This window comes from Bombina bombina, chromosome 7 (assembly GCF_027579735.1).
Source record: "Bombina bombina isolate aBomBom1 chromosome 7, aBomBom1.pri, whole genome shotgun sequence".
NCBI classification, from domain to species: Eukaryota; Metazoa; Chordata; class Amphibia; order Anura; family Bombinatoridae; genus Bombina; species Bombina bombina.
In genome coordinates, this window is record NC_069505.1 from 555,081,927 (window position 1) to 555,099,517 (window position 17,591).

The 17,591-nt window shown below is 38.2% G+C and overlaps 1 pseudogene; it reads right to left on the reverse strand.

The window, feature by feature from the left end:
* Positions 1-17,591, reverse strand: part of LOC128636563 (major histocompatibility complex class I-related gene protein-like) — a 103,628-nt pseudogene that overhangs the window by 40,334 nt on the left and 45,703 nt on the right.

Consider the following 17,591-nt stretch of genomic DNA (forward strand, 5'->3'; position numbering starts at 1 on the left):
AAACACATTATTACTATAACAGCAAAATGAGATTCCTAAGTGTGTGTGTGTGTGTATATGTATATATATATATATATATACATATACATATACATACATATACACATACACGCACACACCAGATGTGGCTGTACTGCATTGATTTCTATGTGATTTCTTGCAAACCAGCTCCATCTAGTGGTTGCTTTTAGCACACATTTGTAAAATTGCTGTTATTCTTTCACTTTCTGTTTGTGATCTCAGTAGCAGCTGATCAATCTATAGAAGTCTAAAAGCAGAGCCCATACAGGAGAGTTAAGAGGAGGGAAAGCCACTATTTCCCCCTAGGGATGTCTGAAACTTAGGGTATGTAATCATTATGGAACCTTCCACACAATCTCCTGCTCTCTGAGAACGGTTCAAATACATAGCAGGTGCAGTTAACCCAACGGCTTCCAAAAGGCTAAAACTGCAGGCCCCTCTGCTAGCTAGCTGCTGGGTTAACTGCATTTACACTGTATTTGATATCAGCAAGGCACAGCATTTCTGAAAGGAGCAGCCCCCCATCCCTACTGCTATATGCCTGTATTGGATTCCTTGACAGGTGCAGGGCTCAAGATAAAAATTAAAAATAAATAAATATATATATATATATATATATATAATATATATATATATATATATATATATATATGTGTGTATATATACGTATATATAGCACTAGAGACAAGCACTCCAGACTTACAGTTCAAGTGATGTCACTTCCAATTTTGTGGAACGCATACATGCGTTCCAATCACGATAACAAACGCTTGTGATGGGGGAGATAACATTATATTAACACCCAGTATAAACACAGTATGTATAGATTTGAGACACATACAATGTAGATGAGCTATTTACACATGTTACTATGGAAAAAGTTTTTTTTGTATGCAGTAAATGTTCGTAAAACCGGAAGTGATGGCATAAATGCGTTCCAACCATGATAACAAACACTTGCTAGTGAATGGGTGATATCAAGGAGATGGGAATCAATACTCCTAATTATTGGTAATAGAGTTGATGTATTATAGCAACTATAAGTTTTTTTTATGTAATGCTGTTTTTTGTGCAATTATTTTTGATAAGATTGATATCCAGAAAACTGGAAGTAATTACACTTCCAGTTTCAGTGGAGCGCACGGCGATCATGCCACTGTGAAACACAGAGGGACTTAATTGTACACTCAGGTGGTTTGTATTTATGTGACACTTTGTGATACACTATTTAAGATTGAATTGTGGCACTCTTGTTTATTCTGATGAAGGGGTCTGTGTGAACCCCGAAACGTCAATAAATTTAGTTTTTTTACTCACTACAAAGAAGTCCTGAGAGTGCATTTGTTTGATATATATATATATATATATATATATATATTATATATATATATACATACATATACACATACACATACACATATATATATTATATACACCAACACAACAACATAGATTTAGTATATATATTATATATATATACTGTACATACATACACACATTTATTTATACATACACCACACACACAACACATATATATATATAATTATATACACACACCACACATATATACACATATATATATATATATATATATATTATATACACACACACACATATTTACTTTATATATATATATATATATATATAGTCACACACACATATATAGATTTATTACTTATATAAAAAAAACTGTAGAAGCTCAGTATAGTATTTAATATTCACAATGATAAAACACACATAATACAAAACTTTTTATATAATTCCTTTAAAGGGATTTACTCGTCAGTATGAGGTAAGTTGTACTTGTGCAGCACATATATTTATAGTTACAATTTGTAAAAAAGCTTCCAATTTGCGTTGTTAAAGAGATTCCTAAGTAGACATCTGGAGCACTACATGACAGGGAATAGTGCCTGCCATCTAGTGCTATTGCAAATGTATAACATTCTTGCAAAAACGCGCTTCTGAGCTTACCTCCCTGCTCTTCAACACAAAGATAGCAACAGAACAAACTAAATTTGATAATGGAAGCAAGGAAATTCCAAATTAAACTGCCCCCCACCTTAGGAGCTTTAATGACATAATTACATCTCCTGCTCCTACACTTCTAGATTGTAAGTTCCCATGGGAATAGGGACCTAAATCATGTATTTGGTTGTAAAACTTTGACTTGTCTCTTTAAAGTATTGTATCATTGTTTTGTTTATATCAATTGCACCCATGGACAGTGCAATAAAGTGCTAAGTCAGGATCAGACTGATATGCTTCAGGAAAGTTCTTTTCTGTGAAAGGCACATGTTGAGCAAAAAGAGGCTGCTTCTTGGGTGGTAACTAGCCATAGAACAAGCTATTATGCTCCTGTCGTTCCAGGGTTGAGCGCTTCTCTCTTTTTTATTTATGCAAATTATGACACTTTGGGAAGTCTCCTAAGTGTGATGCGGGAATCCAGACGTGGACCCGTTGCTCAGTGTGCCTAGAGGGATATGGCTGCACCTCACTGACGAGCCCACAATAGGCTGAACGTACGTCTGGGGTTTTGCCGTTTCTCTCGTTCAGAGAGGATTGCCTGGTATTTCGGGGCTGGACTGCACTGTTAAGTCAGGATCAGACTGATATGCTTCAGGAAAGTTCTTCTCTGTGAAAGGCACATATTGAGCAAAAAGAGGCTGCTTCTAGGGTGGTAACTAGCCATAGAACAAGCCATTATGCTATTGTTCGTTTCCAGGTTGAGCGCTTCTCTCTTTTTATATATAAAGTGCAATAAAGCCCTGCATGACATGGCAGTTCTGTTGTAGCTACACTTTGTACATTGTATATATTATTACTTTACACTTCTGATTAAGGGCTAGATTACAAGTGAAGCGTTATTTAACACTCCCGCTCGGGCATTAACTGCACTAAAAGTAAGCTTTTTGCACACATTAGCTAGCACGCACATTACAAGTAAGATGTTTTCGCACATGCGCTAACCCGACGTGTGGCAAAAAACCCAAGTTGAAATATCACGACCACATAAACGTAAAGTCAATGGAGCAAGAGAAGTGAAAAAAAACACTACTCTTGCGCTAACCCGATCACAAATTTAAAGCTCCTAATTATTTTCGTTCCTTTTGTCAGAACAAGGAACAAAAATCCTCTTCCTTCAGAAACAAAGATCTTCCAATTCAGCATGGAAGCCAAGTTTAAATTGGAACAGTCTAAGAAAACTACCCCCATTAAGATGCGGCCCCTGTTCCAGATATTCTGGGTAGGGGGGCCGGTTACGTCTTTTTCAAGTGGCTTGGTTCCATTCTGTTCAGGATCCCTGGGTTCTAAATATATAGGGTTACCGGATAGGTTTCAGGGTGATGCCTCGCAGAGGAAGATTTCTTCTCTCATGTTCCAAAGGCTCATTTGAAATGAAAACACTTCTTTCATTCTGTTTTGGATCTGGAATCCATGTGAATTGTTCCAGTTCCAATTTTCCAAAAGGGATTTGGTTTCTATTTGAATTTCTTCATTGTTCCAAAGAAGGAGGGATTTTCAGACCAGTTTGGGATTTAAAAGCTCTAAACAATAGATTTAAAGGATGCCTATCTTCATTTTCCTATTCACAGGGATTATTGTCAGTTTCTAAGGTTTGTTTTCCTGGACAAGCATTTTCTGTTTGTTGCTCTTCCGCTTGGTCTGGCTACTGCTCCCAGATTTTTTTCAAACGTTCTGGGTACTCTCTTGTCAGTGATAACATCCCAGGGTATTTCTTTTTTTCCTTACCTGGATGATATCTTGGTACAAGCTCCATCTTTTTTTTTATAGCAGTATCTCACATCAACAGACTTTTATTGTTTCTTCAGCAGCATGCTTGGAGAATCAATCTTCCAAAGAGTTCTCTTGTTTCTCAGTACAAAGTCACTTTTCTGGGTGTTCACATAAATTCAGTCTCTATTAGACCAAATAAAGAAAGCTGAAGCTGATTTCAGCTTGTTCAAATTATTCAGTCTCTTCTGTATCCTTCAGTAGCTTATTGTATGGAAGTTCTAGGCCTATTGATTTCTGCTTCAGATGCCATTCCATTTGCTCGGTTTCACATGAGGCCTCTTCAGCTTTGTATGTTCCGACAATGGTGCAGGATTATACTCAGCTTTCTCAGAGAATTTGTTTGGACTCCAAAACAAGACAGTGCCTGTTTTGGTGGATGGATCATCAGTCTATTATTCAGGGGGCTTCTCTTGTTCGTCTTATTTGGACTTGTGAACATGAAAGATGCAAGTCTCTCAGGCTGGGGTGCAGTCTCGGGATCTCAGAGAGCACAGGAAGTTTGGTCTCCTCAGGAGGCGAGGTTATCTATAAATGTTTTAGAACAATTTTCAAGGCCCTTCAGAGTTGGACCCTGTTGGAAAGGAAGTCTCATCTGTATGTAAGTCAATGTTACAACAGTGGCATATAGTAATCATTGAGTTACTTAGCCATGAAGGAAGTATCTTGGATTCTGTCAGGGTTTTACCTGATTTCAATAGTTATTTTGCTACTTTTTATCTTGGATGCGATTACGTTCAACTTATAATATGAGCGCAATCTAACCTGCATGCAAATTATCGCAAAAAACCATTGTGAAAACATTTGCGCAACACTTGTAGTCTAGCCCTTAGTGTTTTACTCAGGATTAAGCGTTTTGTGGATCTGATCTCTCTGGTTTGGAAGGTTATGCAGGCGGCTCAATTTGAGCCCAAGCATAAAATGGAAATCAAGCTTTTCTCTGGAAGGTTTTGTTTCTTTTGGCTATCCTCTTCTGATAGAATAGTTTCTGAATTGTCTGCCCTCTATAGTCATCCTTCTTAACTTAATTTTTCATCAGGATAAAGCAGTTTTGAGAGCTAAGTTACTTTCCTTCAGAAGTAAGGAGATTGTTGCTCCTTCTTTTTGTCCAAAATCCTAAGAATTCTACGGAGAAGCTGCTTGATAATCTGGATGTTGTTAGAGCTTTGAGATCATTTTTGCAGGCTACTTATGTTTTCAGACAAACTTCCATTTTGTTTGTTCATTTCTCTGGTTCTAGAAAAGGGCAGAAATCTACGGCTGTTTCTTTGGCGTCTTGGCTAGAGTTTTTGATTCAGAAGGCTTACTTGGAGGTGGAAAGAGGGTTTCAATGGCACTGCCTATTCAGTGGTTATGACTACACCCTTAGTTGATTACTTGTTATAATACATATAATCACAGGGTAGTTGGTGCTGTGTATTTATTTAAATTACAAAGAGAAACATGGACAGAGATGACCATTGAAGAATACACTATTAGCACTCATGTAGACTTATGACACAAATTGTGAATATATATTCTAAAAAGATAGACTACCAAATGGTAAAGAGAGTTCACTTGGAACATTAAAACATACTTTTATTAGATACGCAAAAAACAGGAGATAAAATAAAGGGATGTGCAATTAAAAATAATAGCTTACTGGGGTGTAGTGAAAGACAATCTTTTGTATCACATTGGATGCCGAGGTATAATGGCTACGACTTATTAGGCATACTTGGGTATACGTAATTTAGCTTGCAATTGCTTATTTGTGCTCAGCCAATAGAATTGATAAAATTAACCCGTGTTATTGCAATACAACACAAGGTAAATAATATTGTGCGGCAGCTTGTATTTAATATTTAAGTCTTGCAAGTTCAGAAGGTTGTGTCTAAAGACCTCTGAATAATACCAGAGTCTGTGTAAGCACAACTTCTTATTGTTTTAATTTAGCAACACGGTGCATAGAGCATACATATACTTTAATTGAGAGATCAATATTATAATGCATACTTAGGTATCCATATAAATAATTCCTGGTAACGCTGGGTTTGGTAGAATAATTTGGTCAATTACCACTGACCCCAATAGTACCCAGAGTGTTGGTTACCTGCGAGTATCATATGTTCAATTTATCCTAATATTGCATAAAGCGTGATTTGGATTTAGTTTATAAAGTCAGTGTGATTGGTGCATACTTAGGTATTCCATATATATCAATTCACAATAACCCAAAATTGGAGTGTTTGACCTTACTTTGTAATAGTATAGAGATATATAACCATCAATAGGGTGTATAATACTATGACTTTTTAAGCAAGAGTAGTTTCTTTATAAATGTTCTTTAGTAATCAATTGTGAGTTCCTTGCAATGAATTGCAGAGGATTTATAAAGAGCATTAATATGTTGGGTATATAAGGTATATTGTGATGCATAATTTAATTACAGATATCCTTATCCATAATTGTGTTTACACATACTGCTTCACATACAGCTATATTTGTACCCCCAAAATATATTTGATTACGGATAATCAGCCTCAGTATAAATAGCGAAAATGATTGCCTTATTCAGTCGCATAAAATAGGCATAAGCTAGTATCTGATATTTCCGTATCTTTGGTTGAAATTACCGTTTGGTGTGTATTGTTTAGGTAAAAAATAAATCCTGACCCTGGTGGGTTGGTAACGATATAATTGTTATCGGCGAGTTTAATTTATGTTGCCATAACAAAAATATCATGTTTACCTATTGCTGATTCTGTAGCTGTGTGATGCAGTGTGTAGTGCTGCACTGATCTAAATTACTGTTTGTTGTATCACTTGTTGTAATCAAAGTGGATAAATTATTGATCTAATGTGTTACAAATTATAAAGTAAAATGCTATTAGAGATGCTAGTCGCTTTTTTATGGTATCACATGTGGATCGGTGATACAAATAATGTTAAGTTTATGTATTAGCTCTCTATAGCTAGGAGAGTAAAATTTAGTTACCCTCTCATGTGCTCAATGTAGCGTGAATGCGGCCCAGTATCCGATTCTAGTGAATTATATCTGGCGGTAACTGCCTACATAGTCTTCACTACTATTGTATAGAATAATTTATAAGTATAAAGTAATTCTTGTAGAGCGTAGTACCGATAGATACAAAAGTACCAAAATACCTTTAGCAAATATTGTCACCCCAGATTAAGCTAACCCTAACATACACAGGAGCTCCCTGACTCCTCACCATTGCCCTAACATGTTTCGCCGTTTACACGGCTTTCTCAAAGGGGGTGCACACTACTATATCTGTTGCCACATCTTGGGCCTTTAAGAATGAGGCCTCTGCTAAACAAATTTGCAAGGCAGCTACTTGGTCTTCTTTACATTTTTTTTTCTAAATTCAACCATTCTGATGTTTTTGCTAGTTCTGTAGCATCCTTTGGTAGGAAAGTCCTTCAGGCTGTTGTTTCTGCCTGATGTAGTTTTGATGAGGTTCTTTTCTACTTACTTTTCATGTTTTGCATAGTAAAAAAATAAAAGAGTAAGCATTTAAATATATAAATAAATCATGTTTGTCCCCACACTTATCACTCGTGGAATTCGCTGCTTGGGTATTAGTTCCTAGGAGTAATGGATCATGGATTCTCACCACATGTATGAAATAAAACATAATTTATGCTTACCTTATACACTCATTTCTTTCATGATGGTGTGAGTCCACAAGACCCCACCCAGTTTTTTTTCTGGTGGAAGCTTTATTTTTTTCTTGTTTGCTCCTTTTTTATTACTTTTCCTACATTTTTTTATTTACTTGTCTATACATCAGACTAGTTTCTAGTAAGGTGGAATGTTTTTTTTAGAGCATTTTGGGTTTGGGAATCTTTGCCTCCTCCTTGTGGCTAGAAGAATAAATCCCATGAGTAATGGATTGTGGACTCTCACCACCATGAAGAAAGAAATTTATCAGGTAAACATAAATTAAGGTTTTATTTAAGTCACAAAGCCTAAACATACCACAACACTGCTTTCTCCACTAGCTGCCTGTGAACTACAGCTCACAGAATGCAGAGAGGCAGTAAAAGGGGAAATAATGTGTGGTGGCTACTGGAGATAGAGGAAGGGAGTGCAGCTGCTAAGGACAGAGGCGTGTGAAGACCAGATAGAGAGCTTTTGGCTTCTGGGGACATAGATACGAGAATTCAAAGTGTGTCAGTACAGCGTACGTTTGGTTATTTCATCAGGATGGAAAATATCTGCCTTACCTAGTAGCTGAGTTTAAATAAACGTAGTGAAAAACGCTTTGCTCTAAATATTTGAAGATGTTTTTTCCCTTCAATTAAATGCATTCTGGCAGGTGGGGATCAGGGCAATAGGGCTCTTATTACTAGGTGAAGACGATCTGGCCAGCAGAGGCAGTGAGAGGACCTGCACACTAAGGGAAGCAAGGTTGATCCAGGTAGCTATAGACCAGTTAGTCTGACATCAATAGTGGGGAAGATACTTGAAGATATTATAAGGGATTCTATTGATGAGTATATTTGTGTAAACAAGATTATAAATTGAAATCAGCATGTTTTTATAAGAAATAGATCATGTCAAACTAATCTAATTAGATTCTACGAGGAAGTAAGTAAAAATATAGATAAAGGGGAATCACTTGATGGTATACTTGGATTTGGCAAAGGTGTTTGATACAGTGCCCACATGAGAGATTAATGCACAAAATTAAGGGACTGGGAATAGATGAAGATGTTAGCTCATGGATAAATAACTGGATAAAAGACAGGCAATGAGTAATAGTAAACATATTATACTCAGATAGACAAAGGTAATCAGTGGGGTTTCCCAGGGATCAGTACTGAGCTCTGTTCTTTTTAATATTTTCATATTGGAGCAAGGATTAAGTAGCAACATTTCTATTTTTGCAGATGATACAAAGTTGTGTTGGGTCATAAGGTCAGTACAGGATGAACTTGCTTTAAAGGGGAATCTACAAAAATTAGAAAATATGGGCAGGCAAATGGACAATGAGATTTAATACTTGAAAATGCAAGGTTCTACAAGGTTCTACATGTTGGAAGTAAAAATAAGCAGGCACCTATTATTTAAATGGGACTAGACCTTAGCAAACCAGAAGAGGAAAGGGATTTAGGAGTAGTAATAGATAACAAGCTAAAGATGTGTGCAATGCAGGGCAGCGGCTTCTAAGGCTAATAAGATACTAGCATGTATTAAAAAAGGCTGTGGGGCCTATAGTGCGGATCAGGTCCGACAGACCTCGCTGAATGCAGAGAGCAAGCACGCTCCCCATATTCAGCATTGCACCAGCAGCTCTTCGTGAGCTGCTGGAGCAACGCCGCCCCCTGCAGATTCGCGGCCAAGTCGGCCGCCAGCAGTGGGAGTGTCAATCACCCGATTGTACTCGATCGGGTTGAATTGCAGCGATGTCTGTCCGCCTGCTCAGAGCAGGCGGACAGGATTATGGGGCAGCGGTCTTTAGACAGCAGCCTCATAACTGCTGTTTCTGGCGACGCCTGCAAATGGAGCTTAGATAAATGGACCCCATTTGATGCTAGAGAGGAAAGCATAATTCTGTCATTATATAAATCCCTGGTAAGACCTCACCTTGAGTGCAGTTCTGGGGACCAATCTCAAAAAAAGGACATTGCAGATTAAGAAAACGTTTATAGAAGGGTCACTAAACTAATAAGGGGAATGAAGACTTTAAGCTATGAAGAGAGGTTAGTCAAACTGGGTCTATTTTCTCTAGAAAAAAAGGCACTTGAGAGGTGACATGATTACTTTATATAATATATTCAAGGCCCATATACAGAATGATGGCAGAAGCTCTGTTTATTCCAAGAAAATTGTTTGTGACAAGAGATCACAATTTAAGGGGCTGGAGGAAAGAAGATTTAATCTCCAGCAACGTAAACATTTTTTCACTGTAAGAGCAATCAATTGTGGAACTCATTACTAAGGAGGCAGTAAATACCAATACTTAGATACATTTAAAAATGGTTTCGATACATTTCTGGTTAGAAACAGGAAATCAGGTATAATGATTGCTTGTGTTAAATGGGTCACCATTTTTTAATGGTATTTATTTAAGTTTAACTGGAGCTTTTTTACAAGTATATTTAGATTTGTAAAGATTGAACTTGATGGACTTCTGTCTTTTTTCAACCTTATCTACAATGTTTCCCTGCTTGTCACTTCTCACTAGATACAATAAATACTGTGACACCCCCAGTCACCTTTTGGTGTCACCTGTCACACAGGGGCATATTTATGTTTTTGTGCTGCCCTAGGCACTCAAAATTCTGCTGCCCCCCCCCCCAAAAAAAAGGCCTTTTTTTCCCCTTAATATTTTTTGGGTCAGGTGTGTAAAATGTTTTTTCTTTTTTCTTTTTTTTTTATAACATTCAAAAGAAAATGGGCTAGCAAAACACTTGCATACAGGGTGGGTTGAATTGCAAGAATCTCATACCATTTTCTCCCTGAGAGAAGGGAGAGAAAAGAAGGGGAGGGGGAGAAAAGGAAAGGATAGAAGGGAGGGAGGGAGAAGAGAAAAGTGGGGAAGGGAGAGGAGAACATGGGGGGAGGGAAAGAATGGAGGGAACGAAAGTGAAAGCAGGGAGCAAGGTAGGGAGTTGAGAGAAAGAAGGGAGGGAGGAAGGGAGGGAAAGAAATAAGGGGAGGAGTTGAGGGAGAGGGAGAAAGGGAAAGAAGGGAGAGAGGAAGGGAGGGAAAGAAGAATACCCTTTGAAAACAATCACTGCCCTTCCCATGCAACAACATACAGTAATTACCATAATTCAAGTAATTAAACGTTTTAAGTGTCTGTTTACTATTTACTTTGTGGGTTCATGAATGCAGAGAAACCTATTAGTAGCTAACATACATTAGCGCTGAGAGTTTATAACTAGACATCACAAGCTGATCTAAGCAGTGCACAGACGCATCCAGTCTGTTAGTAACTAAGACCTGCAATAAGCACTGCGCTCGCAGATTGGCACAAGGTCTTCTCCTCCAGCCTCACATTTTAAGCATATCCCCGGGCAAGTTTCTCACCATGAACGCTTCCACTGCAAAAATGTCGGCAGCTCTAAATGAAGCAATGGTTTAAAGGAGCACTGCCTGTAAAGAACGACCTTAATCAGTGCACATGCCTTGTCTTCTCTGTAAAAGCCTGCACTTTATTGCTCACTGTACTGTGTGCTGGCTTTTAGAGAAAGGATACGGCAGATGTGCTGCCCCTCTTAAATCTGCTGACCTAGGCACCGGCCTTGTTGGCCTAGGCCATAATACGCCCCTGGTGTCACATAATGTGTCCTTATGTCCACGTGCACTCTGAACTCACCTTTCCTCTCCAGCTCTGCACTCCCGATCTGATGTATTTCCTTATAGACTCAATACACTCCCCCCTCAGGTAATTATTGTGTCTCTCAGCTGCAAGGACTTCTGGGCTGTTACATTTCTGTGCGATGAACTCAGCCTCAGTCATTATAGGCACCAGATATTTCTGTCTGTATCAAGGCTGATGAATTCTCGCCCATCATAACCAAACTGATCATCCCCCTGGTTGTGCAGTCGCATCTAGCTCACAGCCGTTACATCCTCTGGAAAGAGTGAAAACCTGCACAAACATAGTGACGTGTCACAGAAGCAGTGTGTATGAACTGTATACATTCTCGGCAGTAAAAATGGCACAATTAATGGCTGTGATTATAAAATCAGTGTGACCGCTGTGACTTGCTCATTGCTCTTAGTATTTCTTTATACGTAACCATACTGTGTAGAATTAATGTGTTTTTACAACCCCCCCCCTGCCTCACAATATTCTAGAAAGGCATGTTTTGATGAATCTCTCTAAGGGACATTCCTTGTATATCTGGATGTGAAGGAAAAACAAATCCTGTGCAATGTAGCAGTTGTTGACTATTTTTTTCCGCTAGATACAATGGTTTCCCCTTAAAGTGCCAATACACTATTTCCAAATAACAATAAACTAATTTCCAGTGGGAATTAGTAATTTGAAAACAAATAATAATAAAAAAAACATAAATGGAAAGGAAATAGAGTGTATGAGATCTAAGATGCGGGTATATTCACATCCTCATCTGTAATATCACATTTGATCTCACATAAAACGTAAAGGGATACTAAACCCAAATTTTTTCTTTCATAATTCAGAGAGAGCATTGAATTTTAAGCAACTTACTAATTTACTCCTATTATCAATTTTTCTTAGTTCTCTTGCTATCTTTATTTGAAAAAGCAGGAATGTAAATTTACGAGCCGGCCCATTTTTGGTTCAGCACCTGGGTAGTGCTTGCTGATTGGTAGCTAAATGTAGCAAACCAATCAGCAAGCACTACCCAGGTGCTGAACCAAAAATGGTCCGGCTCTTAAAGTGAATGTAAAGTCAAGATAACTGCTTAACGTCATTTTAAAGATTGCACAAAATAAGGCTAAGTTTCATTCATCGATTCCTATATAAATGCTGACTTTGGATTTCTAATACCTTATAATGATATCATTTTTACCGCCATTCAGCTGCCCGCAGAATTCTACTTTTTCGTCATTGATGACGAATATTACATTTTCCAATCCACGATGCCCCCCGGGGGATTCAACCCCCTTTACAAATACGCCCATGGATTACGGAGTGCATGCGCTATACAATTCATGCATGCGGGAAATTTTTTATACTAATTTCAGTAGATATGCGCATTCATGAGCCGCGCATGCTCTGTTTCAGCCAACATGATCCATACCTGAAAGTAAGAGAAGACAGCTGCTTCCATAGCGCATATGAACTGTGAGCGGAGAGTGGCACATGCGCATATTCATTAATTTGCAGGAGCGCGCTTCTGAGCTACGTATATACTGTAGAGCGGGTGGGACCACTTTATATGCCCCACATCGAAAAGCAGAAGGTATCAATTGGGAGGAGTTGGCCACAATGGTATAGATTATAAAACATCTTTAAAACAATAATTGATTGTTTTTTTTAAAAAGATATCTTAGCGACTATGTTTATGGAAACATAATTTAAGCATAGCAAAGTTCCAGAGAGGTTGACCATACTTTCACTTTAAGTTTACATTCCTGCTTTTTCAAATAAAGATAGCAAGAGAATGAAAACACATTGATAATAGGAATACATTAGAAAAACATTGGGTTTAGTATCCCTTTAAAGACAAAAGAGTGAGTATGTACACGTTGTAGAGATGAGCAGTTCAATTCACATTCATCAATCATTCACTGGGGTTAGGGTATTGGATTTTCCTATTTCATCACATGCATGCCTAGGTGCTCAAAGGCAACCTCCTGCCTGCAAGTATCAATGGTCTAAACCCCTTTTTTTGCCGATTTCTGGCTATAAGCCTTACTACTAGTTTAATATTCGCTCATATTTAGTCCTGAATCATTTAATCATCAAGTTGTATTGTGTTTTACAGTATCAATCCATGTAAATCCTCAACTTTGTACATTAACTCAACCCGCCAACGCTTTTCATTCACGTGACTTTATCAGGAATAGGGGTGTTTGTTGAATATTTCTTTCATTTATAGGTGGATAGTTGCGGCAAAGTATTGCCATGGAGACCCGTGTTTCCATGGCAATACTTTACCGCAACTCTCCACCTACTATTGTTATTCTTTTTTCATTTATCCAAAAGCCGGCCAACTTTATTTAAACAGACAGACCATTATTCATAATTCTATATTTGAATAAAGTAGGAAGATCATTTCTTTTTTTACTAATCTTAAATAATAATGTATTAACAGATATAGGACTAGATTACAAATGGAGAGATAAATTTGCCTGTTTGCTGGCACTTGATAAATAACCAGCCATTACAAGTGGCTGATTATTGCTCAGAAATGCCCCCAAACTTAAGTGATAGTTTTCTTTTTCTTTTTTAAATGTAGCATTTTTTTTAAACTGCACTTAGCAGATTTTGGGGGCTAAAGTCGGCGGGTGTGGGGTGTTAGAAAAAAAACGGCAGTGAAAAGTGCCTTTACATTGCATTTCTATGGGAACTGTGTGTTCCCAGCAAATATATACAGTATGTATATGCTCATATAGATATATATTTATGTGTTTACAAAGCTTAATACCAGGCCATTCTATATGCTATGGGGAATGCTCACAGGGTCAGTGCCCATTAGTTTATATGGAACAGGTCTAAACAGTTCAAGAAATCTTCTTCCCCATCCAAGTCTGCAAGAGGCTGTTGTTGGTGGAAGGTTACATCTTTCAGTAAGCTTGTTTTTAGTCTGTTCATGTTCCTTGGGTTCTTATTTTAGTCTCAAGGATATCGAAAAGCTTTCAAATTAAGGCCTCCTTTTTTCTGTCCTAGTGTCGCTGTAAAGGTTCAGGTAGATGGGAACTCCAACCTATTCAGTGCTTCAAACAAGGAGGGAGCTTTCAGATCGTTTCTGATCTAGAAACTTTGAACAAGTTTCTCAAGTTCCTTACTTTGGAATTGAAACTATTCGGTCAGTTTATGTCCACAATAGAATTTTAGGATGCTTACCTTTATGATATTACTTTAAGGAACATCATTGGTTTCTAAGGTTTGCTTTTTTTGGACAAGCTTTTTCAGTTTGTTGCTCTTCCACTTGGTCTGGCTACAGATCTCAGAATATTATCCAAGGTTCTAGATACCCTCTTTTATGTAATCAGCTCTTTGGGTATTCCAGTGTTTTTTGACCTGGATGATATCTTGGTTCAAGCTCTATCTTAACATTTATCAGTATTTCTCTCCTGCATACTGTTGTTGTTTCTATAACAACATGGTTGGAAAGTTCTCTTAGTTGTCTCTGAGGACTTATTTACTGTATTGTAGGCTGGGCTATTAGCTCTTTATACAGGGGGCTTCTTTTTGTTCATACTTCTTCAACTGTAATCTCTACAGATGAAAGTTTTTTCAAGATTGGAGGGCCGTCTTGGGGTCTCAGAAGGCATAAGGAGTTTGGTCTCCTCGGGAGGCGAAGTTACCTATTAATGTTTTTAAAACTCTGTGCAATGTTCAGGGCCCTTCATAGTTGACTTCTATTGAAAAGGGAATCTTGCTTCTTTTCAAATGGATCAAGAAGCACACTGTGGATCTACTTTGTATTATGCTACCCTGACGGAGGCGTGACTTTCTGCACCTGTTATCATTCTCCATTGGGTAGCCCAGCTGAACACACTGGTTTCTGAATCCTCCACTTGGTTTTTGGAGCCCTACGGCTTTATCACCCTTTCAGAGAAATTTATTTTCTTCTCTATTAAAGGACCAGTAAATACATTAGGTTTGTATAAGCAACAGATGTATGATAAAAAGACAATGCAATAGCACCTGGTTTTAACTTTAAATGGGTAGTAGATTTTTTTCTAACAAATTTCAAAGTTAGATCTATTTCAACTCCTCCTTTATCATGTGACAGCCATCAGCCAATAACAAATTATATATATATATATATATATATATATATATATATATATATTCTGTGAATTCTTGCACATGCTCAGTAGGTGCTGGTGACTCAAAAAGTGTAATATAAAAAGACTGTGCACATTTTGTTAATGGAAGTAAAGTTTGTCCTGGAATCTTTGCTTTTTCTCCTGCTAGAAGAGTTCCTGAATTGTCTGCTCTTTGTTGTGTGCTTCCTGATCTTGATTTTCATCAACATAAGGCAGTTTTGAGAACTAGTTTGTTTTGTTTGTCTCAGGTATTTTTTTCTGATAACATCAATTGTGAGATCGCTGTTCCCTCTTTTTGATCCTAATCCAAAGATTTCTATGGAGCGGTGTCTCCATAATTTGGATGTGGTCAGAGCTTTTCAAGTTCTATTTGCAGGCTGCTTAGGATTGTAGACGGTCATCTAGATTGTTTGTTCATTTTTCTGATTCGAGAAAGGGCTAGAAGGCTATTGAAGCTTTTGGTTCATAAAGTCTAATTGGAAGGGGGTCAGTCTATTCTTAAAGGAGTTACTGCCCATTTTTCCAGATCAATTTCTACTTCTTAGTCCTTTACGAAGGAGGCCTCTGTTGATCAAATTTGCAAGGCAGCTATCTGGTTTTCCTTACATACTTTTTCTCAGTTTGACCATTTTTTTAAGTTTTTGCTTCTAAGTTCTGAAGTAGCTTTTGGTAGGAAAGTCCTTCAGGCATTAATTATGATTGTATGTACAAGTATATATAATATATATATATATATATATATATATATATATAAAACACGGAAGGGAACTGCACTCTCATACCGGACCGGGTACACATCCATGACCCTGCAACATGTTCAGCCCTGGGTGCCACTGGCACTCACAGGAAGCTGTGCTGTCCCCAGAGCCACAGGCAGTTAACCCCAGACAGGTCTGGGTGCAAGATCCATAAAGAACATTACAAAACAAATTAATACAACACACAGAGAAAACCCAGCACTCACAAGCTCTCAGCTAAGATTTAAAAGCAAAAATGGAAAGGTTAGTTACTGCATCTGGCCAAATGGGACAAGCCCAGGTACCTCGTCAAGGTCCTTTCCAATACCTGGGACCCTAAAACAGCCACACAATGGAACCTTTTAAATCCAAACAAACTGGGAACAAGCGAAGGGTGCACAGGCATATGTAATCACCCTAGACATATACAAAACACGGTAGGGAACTGCACTCTCATACCGGACCGGGTACACATCCCATGACCCTGCAACATGCTCAGCCCTGGGTGCCACTGGCACTCACAGGAAGCTGTGCTGTCCCCAGAGCCACAGGCAGTTAACCCCAGACAGGTCTGGGTGCAAGATCCATAGGGAAAATTACAAAACAAATTAATACAACACACAGAGAAAACCCAGCACTCACTTACAAGCTCTCAGCTAAGATTTAAAAGCAAAAATGGAAAGGTTAGTTACCGCATCTGGCCAAATGGGACAAGCCCAGGTACCTCGTCAAGGTCCTTTCCAATACCTGGGACCCTAAAACAGCCACACAATGCAAGCTTTCAAATCCAAACAAACTGGGAACAAGCAAAGGGTGCACAGGCATATGTAATCACCCTAGACATATACAAAACACGGAAGGGAACTGCACTCTCATACTGGACCAGGTACACATCCCATGACCCTGCAACATGCTCAGCCCTGGGTGCCACTGGCACTCACAGGAAGCTGTGCTGTCCCCAGAGCCACAGGCAGTTAACCTCAGACAGGTCTGGGTGCAAGATCCATAGGGAAAATTACATATGCCTGTGCACCCTTCGCTTGTTCCCAGTTTGTTTGGATTTGAAAGCTTGCATTGTGTGGCTGTTTTAGGGTCCCAGGTATTGGAAAGGACCTTGACGAGGTACCTGGGCTTGTCCCATTTGGCCAAATGCGGTAACTAACCTTTCCATTTTTGCTTTTAAATCATAGCTGAGAGCTTGTAAGTGAGTGCTGGGTTTTCTCTGTGTTGTTCTATATATAAATATATATATATATATATATATATATATATATTCTGTATAAAAAAACACTGATCAACCAATCTAATCGAATATTCCTGTCCATATTACTCATAAACTCTATGGCTTGGGTATTAGTTTCCATGAGTTATGGATTGTGGACTTTTACCACCTTTATGAAAGAAAAGCAAAATTTATGCAATATCACTCCTGGCCAGCAGGAGGAGGCAAAGAGCACCACAGAAAAGCTGTTAAAGGATTACTAACGTTTTGTCTTTTGTACTCAAAACTGAACCCACATTTCAACACATACATATAATAGAAAAATAACTAACCTATTTTCATTGTGAAACTAAACTGAATAACG